Source organism: Triticum urartu, chromosome 1 (assembly GCF_003073215.2).
Source record: "Triticum urartu cultivar G1812 chromosome 1, Tu2.1, whole genome shotgun sequence".
Lineage (NCBI taxonomy): Eukaryota > Viridiplantae > Streptophyta > Magnoliopsida > Poales > Poaceae > Triticum > Triticum urartu.
Genome location: NC_053022.1, coordinates 580,392,212 through 580,401,736, shown reverse-complemented (window position 1 = coordinate 580,401,736; position 9,525 = coordinate 580,392,212). Strand labels below are relative to the sequence as shown.

General features: G+C 44.7%; 1 pseudogene; it reads right to left on the bottom strand.

Moving 5' to 3' along the window:
* Positions 1-493: 493 nt before the first annotated feature.
* On the bottom strand, positions 494-8,342 carry LOC125533251 (annotated as a pseudogene).
* Between the last annotated feature and the right edge of the window lie 1,183 nt (positions 8,343-9,525).

Genomic DNA, 9,525 nt, shown 5'->3' with positions numbered 1-9,525 from the left:
ATCGCTCCACTTCTCCTTGCTCACACATGTGTTGCAATCTCAGAAATGGAAACGCCAACTGGGATGCCGTACGAGCAGCCACAACAACAACTCATGGCTAAATGATTGGCTTTGTTCTTGACTCGGCTGTGTGTCTTTTTGTCGACAGAGAAAGTCTGAATGTTGAATGTGGTGTTTGGCCACATTCTGAAGAACGATGCTCCACGTACCACGCACATCATACTCACATTCTGAATGAAGCTAGCACGTGAGTGTACCTTGCTTCTGAAATCCCGAGCTTTTTGTTTTTTTCTACCAAGAGTGATACAATTGCAATATATACAGTTTGCTCAATAATGCTTCTGAATAGACAGTACACTACATTTTTCTCAGTAATTAATGTGAGCATCAGTACATCGAGCGAAGCACAATTTGAGAAAAAAGTAGAACACAATTTGATGTACAGTTCAGCGCTTCAAAATCGCAGGACGCTTTGCTCAGATTTTTGCTCAGATTTACGAGTATTTAACCAAAAACTACCACAATTCGCGGAAACGTGACAGAAAACTACCACTCTACAATTTTGTCCCGAAAACTACCACTTTTTTATTAATCCGTGGCAAAAAACTACCAAGTATGAAAACTGCTCGCTTTGCCTGGGTTAAACCCAAATCTGACTGCCCGACCCCACACATAAGCGGGCTAAAAATGCAATCGGGTCCCTAGTTTTTCTTAAAAAAAGCAATCCAGTCCCTGCGGGCCGACCGCTCCAGGCCCTCGCCGCCGCCGCCGCTCTTCGGCTCCCTCCGCCGCCTCGCCAAGCTCCTCCACCAGGCCCCCTCGGTCCCGCACCACCTCGCGCCCAAGCTCGAGCGGGAGGACCGCCAGGACGACGAGGAGACCGGCAGGTCTCCCCTGTACCGCGACTGGCCGCCGGTGCCCAAGCGGCGGAGGACGGTCGTCTCGCTGTCGCCGTTGAGCTCCTCTGCGGAGCATCACCCCGGCGCTCCACACGTCCACCTTCTCGCCGTACTCCCTCCCGGCCACCACCTCGGGCGCCACGTAGTACGGCGTGCCGACGAGCCCAGTCATCGGCCGCCCGTCCCCGAACCACTCCGCGGAACCGAAGTCGGCGAGCTTGAGCGCGCCGGTGGCGGCGTGGAAGAGGAGGTTGTTGGGCTTGACGTCGTGGTGCGCGATCCCGTGGCGGTGGCACGCGGCGAGCGCGGACGCTGCGCGGCCAGCCCCGCCGCCTCGCGCTCGGGGAGGCGGCCGCCACGGGCGGAGAGGAGCGAGAGGAGGTCCCCGCCGGCGCAGAGGTCGACGACGAGGTGCACGGCGTCTGCGTCGTCTAAGGCGGCGTGGAGCACGACCGGGTGCAGGCTGCAGGAACTGGATTGCTTTTTTTAAGAAAAACTAGGGACCCAATTGCATTTTTAGTCCGCTTATGTGTGGGGTCGGGCAGTCAGATTCGGGTTTAACCCAGGCAAAGCGAGCAGTTTTCACACTTGGTAGTTTTTTGCCACGGATTAATAAAAAAGTGGTAGTTTTCGGGACAAAATCGTAAAGTGGTAGTTTTCTGTCACGTTTCCGCGAATTGTGGTAGTTTTTGGTTAAATACTCCAGATTTACGCAAGCAAGCCTCAAAGTTACAGTAAAGTTTGCTCGGCGATGCTCATGGATTCATGAGCTTTTTTTCTTCTTCTTCTTCTATGAAAAGTGGAATGTTGGAACAGATCGAGCAAGGCAGAGCTTGAATGATTGAAAATTTAATTCTAGCATGTTTTGCAAAATATCAAAAAAAGAAGAAGTAGAACACATAATTCTGTCCTCCACATTACAGAAGATGTAAAAAAGGAGTTCTCAAAGACAACACTGAAGCTCCCATGCATCATCACCGCTGTGTCGAATCAAAGATGTAAAAATAGCTCAGCTCAACATATTTATGCAACTGTCAGCAAACATGCCTCGTAAACTGTCACTTTAAAAAGAACAAAATAGCTCAGCTCGGCAAGTTTATGCAACTGAATCATACATCCAATCAAGGTACGTCACACATAAAAATTACACGCGAAGACTTGCTTGATTACAGTAGAGATTGCTTGCATTTAGATACAAGAGAATCTCTTATTGATCAGACACAAAGGCACAATCATTCAGAACTGTTTCAGCAACCCGTGCGGAACCTTTTTTTTTCGCGAAACACAGCAGACGCTGTTTTTCACTCATTAAGGGAAAACTACATCAGGAAAATACAGGGTATCAAGCTGTACCAAGAAGAGATGGAACACCCAGGGCAGCCCAATCAAACCAGTGACCCTGCCAGAAAGAAATGCTAGCACCATTCGACGTCCACTTACAAATAATTTTATCTTTGGCATCAGAGAGGGCCAGCAGCTTTTTAATTTCCTTATCAATAGGTAAGGGCAGGCCTTGCAAAAGTTTGTCGATGCAGCTTGCATTCTGCCAGGGCCATCTCACTTTCAAGGCCTTGCTTTGCCTATATAAATCATGGATTCCCAGACAAGACCACCCAGCTCCAAACGAGAGCACACCAGCGACCATTTGACTATACATTTACCACCAATCACATAATCAAAACCAGCCCACAGCCACAAATAAGCTCTGCTTGAAGACCCAATTAGATTGTTCTACTGCTATTAATTGGAAGATGGGCATTGCAGAAAGAATAAATCTCACAATGGTGATGCACCCCGGGGTGGCAATCTACTTGGCTTTCCAGCCAGCAATCTTCTTCATGATCTTTTCAGTGAGCAGCTCCTTTGACGAAAAAAAAGCTGCAGGTCCTGCCATTTAAGCCTCATGTCTGACAATGGCATGCAAAGATAGGTACAGGGGAAGCTAGCCATTTGAGAACACAAAGCAGTTTGAACGTCAGATAAATCAATGTGATCACACTGGATGGGTATAATCTTGCCTTTCAGCATGTTTGTCCTTAAGCCAGTGGCATTTCCAAAGAGTTCCAGAATTCGAGCGACTGCAGTTATACCAGAGTGTGGAGGTTTACTGAAGACAATGACATCGTCAGCATAAATGGATGCGCGGTGCTTCACCACCTAACTACCAAGTGTTGTAAGAACACCGTGAACGTGAGCAGCATCCATCAGTCTGCTCAGACAAAACAAAGAGCAAGGAGGGAAGAGGGATCCCATGTCTAAGTCCCCTGTGATGAAAGATCTGATCAATGAGAGCAGAGTTAACCATCACATTGGTGGAAGAAGTGAGGAACGGGGCGGAGATCCACTCCCTGCACCTAGGCCGAAATCCTCTGAACTGCATGAGGCTAAGGAGGAATTCCCAAGATACAGAGTCAAAGGCCTTTGCCACATCAAGCTTGAGCATGAATGAGGGTATCTTTTTCTTGCTTTCTGTTCGCCGCTTGCCTTCTCAGGATGCAAATCTAATATACTTTGGAAGAATGCTATCCAACTTGGATAGTTTGGAATTTGCAGCATCATTACGGGGAGGCAAGCGCCGATGTTTTGTTTCAAGAGATCAATTGCCGGTGAAGACCAAAACAAGAAACATGGCATAACAAGCTTCTTGCTCTCTCATAAGGTTTCGGAGCAGAATCTGCAATAGCAAAATTCCAACACTCAGATACATTCGAATACAGAAAATCTGCACAATCGGGGAAGCAACTTATCCCACCGACACACGCACGCCATCACTTGGCCAGCATGGTGGCCGCCGAATCCCAGTTTCCACTGGATACTTCGCCCAGCATAATACCTGAACAATTGCATTATCATTTGCAGGAATAGTACTTGATGAAAAACCAGCTCTTTGTGCACCCATGCCATCAGAACTATCGCGAATGCTCTTTTCTGGAAAATCAATAGCCTCTGATGCAGGGCCTTCACTGGAGTCACACAGAGGTTGCAACATTTTCCATTTGCCTGTGTGTCAAGCCCAGGCTATGGAATTCAGAGAACAGAGAAAAATTCAGAGATGAAGCTCAGGAAAACACGTTGAAACTCAGCATGACACGAAATTTAGCTAATTTCAGAGGAATGTTTTACTCGAGCTAAGCGATTACGGAAGAAATTTGTTCTGGCCAGAACCTGGCAACAGCTAGTTCAATCACAAATACAAAAGAGACAAGATACCTCTCCCCAGATCCAGTATACAACTTAAAAAAAAAACTGTTGCTTAGATTCAGTATACAGCTTTATGGCCTTACAAGACAGAGAGATGAAAGAGACACAGCTCGGACAGAAAGGGGATGCCTCCAGTATCGAGCCGTCGGATGGGAGAGCAACTTCTGCAGTTGGCATCGACTTTTGCAAACAGAAGTTAACTGAACTTAACTGCTGGTGTTGCGAGCTTCAGTGAACTTCAGGGACCGAGGAGCTTCAGAGTAATGGTTCCTGACACTGTAGAGATGGACTCTGACAGAAATTCATTTCCTACTACTGTAATTTCCATCAACAATCCATCAATTAATGGCTGCTGGTTATCTGACACAGAACTTTCAACAATATACTTCCATAACAAAGTTTGGATCTGTAGAGCAATATGCCGATCAAAGTCTCTTGATCTAATTGGCCTGATTTCGCAACCTGGTGGAGATTCTCCTTGAGTTGCCGCTTTACGGACTATGTATCAGATTGCAGTGCCTCAAGTTTGTTATGCTGGAGCCTCGTGTGCTCCCAAAATGCAACATAAGCATAGTGAACCACTGAACAATTAGCTTCATTTTGTCACTCCTGATCATTTCATCAATGTGGCTTCTACAAATATGTTCCAGAATTAAATTGCATACTTCTGTCAGTCTGATAACTTTGTTCTGTGTGCATGTGTCTAAACCTGATATCTCAAGCTGTTTTTTTACAAAGGATATTCTTGTCTCTCAAGGAGGAAACATTGCCAAGTAGTAACTCCATTCTTTTCTCCATGATCACGTTAGGAAGGTCATCATTTGACAAATGACATTCTCTGAGTTTCTTGAACAGGTTACTGCTCCTCTGAGATCATGTTAGGAATTGCCATGATCATCCTCAACTAACATTGTTCTTCTCTCCACAATCAAGTTAGAAAGATCACCATTTGACAAATGACATTCTCCGTGAGTTTCCAAATTCCTGTTCCTCTGAGATCATATGCTCAGCACCAGATGAGACCTATTGTGGTTCGCCACTTGTCGAATTACCATGATCCATTTCCTTATTTTGGAACATGTGATCATTTCTCAAGTTGGTAGAGGTCCACGTGATCACCGCTATAGTTATTTTGGAACATATGGGCAGACTTGTGCCTCCACGTGTCACGGCGTTATCACCATTGTACTACTCTGGTTCTCTTCATGTTTTCTTTTCCTGTTACTATCCTGGAGTGTTTCAGGGAGCGTCTCATTGACTTCTACACCATTTTGGAAGAAGAAAACCAGATCAGAACATCAACTTCAGGTTTGTTATCCTTTCTGAATAAATACTTGCAAATGTCACTGGTCAATATTGGAGAGAAATAGTAGGGTCATTCAGTTGTTTACCCTGGTTGCCTGATTATCTCAAGGACACTTGTGCGACTGTTTTTCTTTTTTTTTTGAAGGTCACCTGGGTCACCTGAATCTTTAGACGTTGATCTCTCTATCTTCGTTACAGGGAAGGTATTAGCGAGAGCCAGTTTAATCGGGTGCTGAACATCAAATTGGAACAAACAATTGAGGTACTGTTCAACAGAGTTATTATACAAGAGAGCATCTCATTCCCCTATTGCACAACGACCTGGTGTTATTCTAATTGGTGCTGGCCCGCAAGTTCTTGGATGAAAATTGGAACCCCAAGTTCACACCAATTGTTGCTCAGAAAAACCACCACACGAGTTTTCCATGCATGGATCTCCTGACAATGTCCCTCCCGGTAACATCCACCGTTTGTCTACTGTATTCTATCCCATAATAATGTTTTCGTTATCAAACTGTCTACTTACATCCTCGTTTTCTTAAAAAAAAATCAAAATGTCTACTGTATTCAGGCACTGTTGTTGATAGCGCAGTCTGCCATCTAAGGAATTGTGACTCCTACATGTGTGCACATGCTGGGATGATCATAAGTATTCTCTTCGGTGCATCATGCTTGCTTGTTCAATGTTTTGCCCTAGTACTGTTTTATTTGTGATCTATGCCGTTTCATACCAAGTACGCACAAAGATTAAAAGTTTTGAACCATCTGTAGCCAGTATTCTCCTTGTTTAACCTAGTGCTGGTTGCTTGTGATTTATGCCATTTTCTACTGAGTACAGACAATTTTTTTTGAAGTTTTATACACGGGTAGTTCCCTTGATCAGTTAATACTGATCTGTCTGTCCTAGAGCCATTTGTTTAATGGTGCCTTATTTGAATCGATAATTTATTTATTTTTAACCTATAGTGCCATCACTGAGTTACCTTGATTGCTTGTGAATATTTTTGTAAGTGTCTACATTTTGTAAGAAAATATTATTTTGTGGTCGATGCATTTAGCATTTATAATAAGTACAGTATGCTGAAAAATTCTAGTCAAAGGGGCATTTTAAAACCGTGTATATAGAAGTTGGTACTGGATAGGAGTATATGGCATTACTGGAACTATCCAGCTCTCGAGATTGAGCGACTTCTAAGTAGCGTGTAGTTGGCATGTCCATGGATACTTTACCCTGTTCTTTTGGTGATGCCTGGCTTTCAGTTGTAGTGTTATGCTTATGAATTTTGACAGTGGTGAACCTTGGGGACAATTTCCAGTTTGTTGAGGTGTAGACTTGATAGAGCTAATCTTATTTGTTTGTTCCAGGAGACTACCAGTCCAACAGTTCAGAATACATTGAATGTTGTCATCTTACAACAGATATATGTCAAAGCATGTACGTGAAAAACGAAGTGCCCAATCAGCAACTCTAACTACGCGATGTTGCTATCGTCAAGGTTTATCAAACATCTTAGTCGGTGATCAATGATGCATTGCGACAGTGCATGTGTGAGCAAAAAGAAATAAAGACCTGCTTGAAAGCCTTTTGTTGTCTGTAAGCTGACATCTTCAGTATCCCTTCAGAAAATGTACTCCTGTATCTGGGGTCTGTACATCAATTGAAATGGCTGGAAAGCACCGTCCACAATTTTCTTGACCTGAATTACAGCAGAGTCCACATAAGCACCAGATCATAAGCAGAATTATAGAGATCTGAGTTGGTGACTTTCGGTTCATGCTCACTGAGATCACCCCTCAAGTTATTAGGAAATTTACCATAGTTGTTATCCATTCTGAATATTTGGTTCAATTGACATATCTATTTTTAGATAATATTCTTATACTGCACAAAGTTAGAGATTATGATGACACAAGCATTTAAACAGCAGATGCAATATAACAAGAAATAACTGTAGACACACACGAGAATTTGTTAGTCATAAACAGAAGTTCTATTAACATGTTGTACTATCTTAAGTGCATAGTTATCATACTAGTGAGTATGGTGCAGTCAAGGCACCATACACATAAGTCGCAGATACAGTTGGAATAGAGGAGCCACAAAGATACATAATCTGCACTATGCTATAACTGATTCTTTTGTGATCCAGTTTGCAAAAGATATAGCATGCGTGTCATTTTCACATTTTAAAGTACATAGGGTGAGCTGCCTTTTGGACACGCCAACACTGGCAGGATCACCATTCTAAACTGAAATCAAATGACTTGAGGGCTTAAACCTAAGGTTAACATGCATTTTCATTTACCTTATATTTGTCTTGTGCAAGTAACATCCTTAAGTCACCCATATAAGACTTTTGTTGAACCTTTTTTTTCGCTAATAAAGGTGGCCGTATGCATCATTTTGATGCAGAGGCCGGGGATGTCCCCTTTTCTAAAAAAATATATATAAGAGGCTGCAATTTTTTTGAGTAAAGATCATACTGCACAAAAAGGGATCGAAAAAAGGAAGATCAAAACAAGGACAGAACTAACCAAATAATTCATGGCAGTAAATATCAAATCAAACCTCAGTGAATTCTTCTGGCAAAATTTTCAGATTAACAGTGTTAAATTTCCTTATATCCCAGTTATCGACAAGAACACAAAACTATATAAACAGAAGAGCAAAAAATATACTCAGATAGTTGAATTTCTGGCAAGAACATATCTCAATCAAACTATATAAAGGAAGTCAAGTTGCATCGCGAGTAAACTGAAGTAGTCGATAGTGAAATTATCCAGACCAGGCAAACAGACAGCTATGTCATAATCGTAGATATACTCAATAATGTTCTGGTGGCAATGAAGAAGAGGATGTACACGTACAGGTCTTTGCAGTCCGCCCCTTAGGTAGAACTGGTCCCACGTGAAGACATCCATCGCCAGGTCCTTCATTCCTACCACCCCATACTTTTATCCTCTAACATCCACCACTTGCGCGACAATTCGTTACTCAGAACTCAATGCATGCGCACATTAACTAATATAGACCACAATGCAATCAAACACGATATGCATGAAGGTGATACGATATGCACAGAAAGGAAGGGCACTTGCGTTCGCGAGCGCGAGCACCTAAAAGAAATGATCGGGACTCAAAATGCCATGCATTCAGAAAGCAATCTTAACTCAATGGTGGTAAATCAAATGTTACAAAGTACTACTACCTTTAGTTTAAACTGAACTGACGAAACGGCTTATATTTATAAACAGATGTGAGACGAACTGGTGTGCGCTCTAGCTCATCGACAAGAGCTCATCAAGACGGCCAGTAACTAAACCATCACAAATTTTCATAAGAGCATCTACAATCACGATGGACTAATTTGGCCCTCTATATGTCAAAGAGATGTCCGTTTCAAATCCTCATTTGTCTGGCTCTACAACCACACTCCCTAGATTTCTCTTTGAATTTCAGACATTTTGTCGAACAGATCGCGCGCGACACTGCGAGAGCTCCGGGGGCGCGAGGTCCAGTCGTGGGTGCGAGCTCCGGGGGCGCGCGGCGGGACCTTCAACCATGCGCGCGAGCTCTGGGGGCGTGCCTGCGCGACAGGTCCGTTGTTGGGCGCGGGCTCAGGTGGTGTGCTCGAGCTCCAGGGGCATGCAGGCGAGCGAGCTTCGGCCGTGGGCGCGAGGTCCGGCCGCGGGCATGCAAGCGAGGTTCACGCGGTCTCCAGCCCCGGCAGCAGGTCGAGGTTACGCAGCTCGGCGCTCGCGTCCACCGCCGCCCGCCTCGGTTGCTGTGGTGGTGGTCTTGCCCGATCGAGGTCAGCACCACCAGCCGCAGCGTCGGCCCGACAGCTCCGGCGCCGTTGTGGCGCGATGTCACACCGGCATCATCAGGACCTGATGCGGTGGACGTGTGATTCGGTGGGCCCCGCTGCCTACTGGCACGGACCCACCTGTAAGGCGAGTTGCCAAATGTTGCCCGGCTATATAGCCAGCTGGAGCGAGTAGGTGTGCGTGTGTGGAAATTATGTCAAGTCTCTGAACCTCTCACCTAATCTGTACCTCCTCCCTTGGAAAGAAATCCCCCTTCTTCAAGTCTCGATCTCATCCTCTTCCCCTCTCCGAT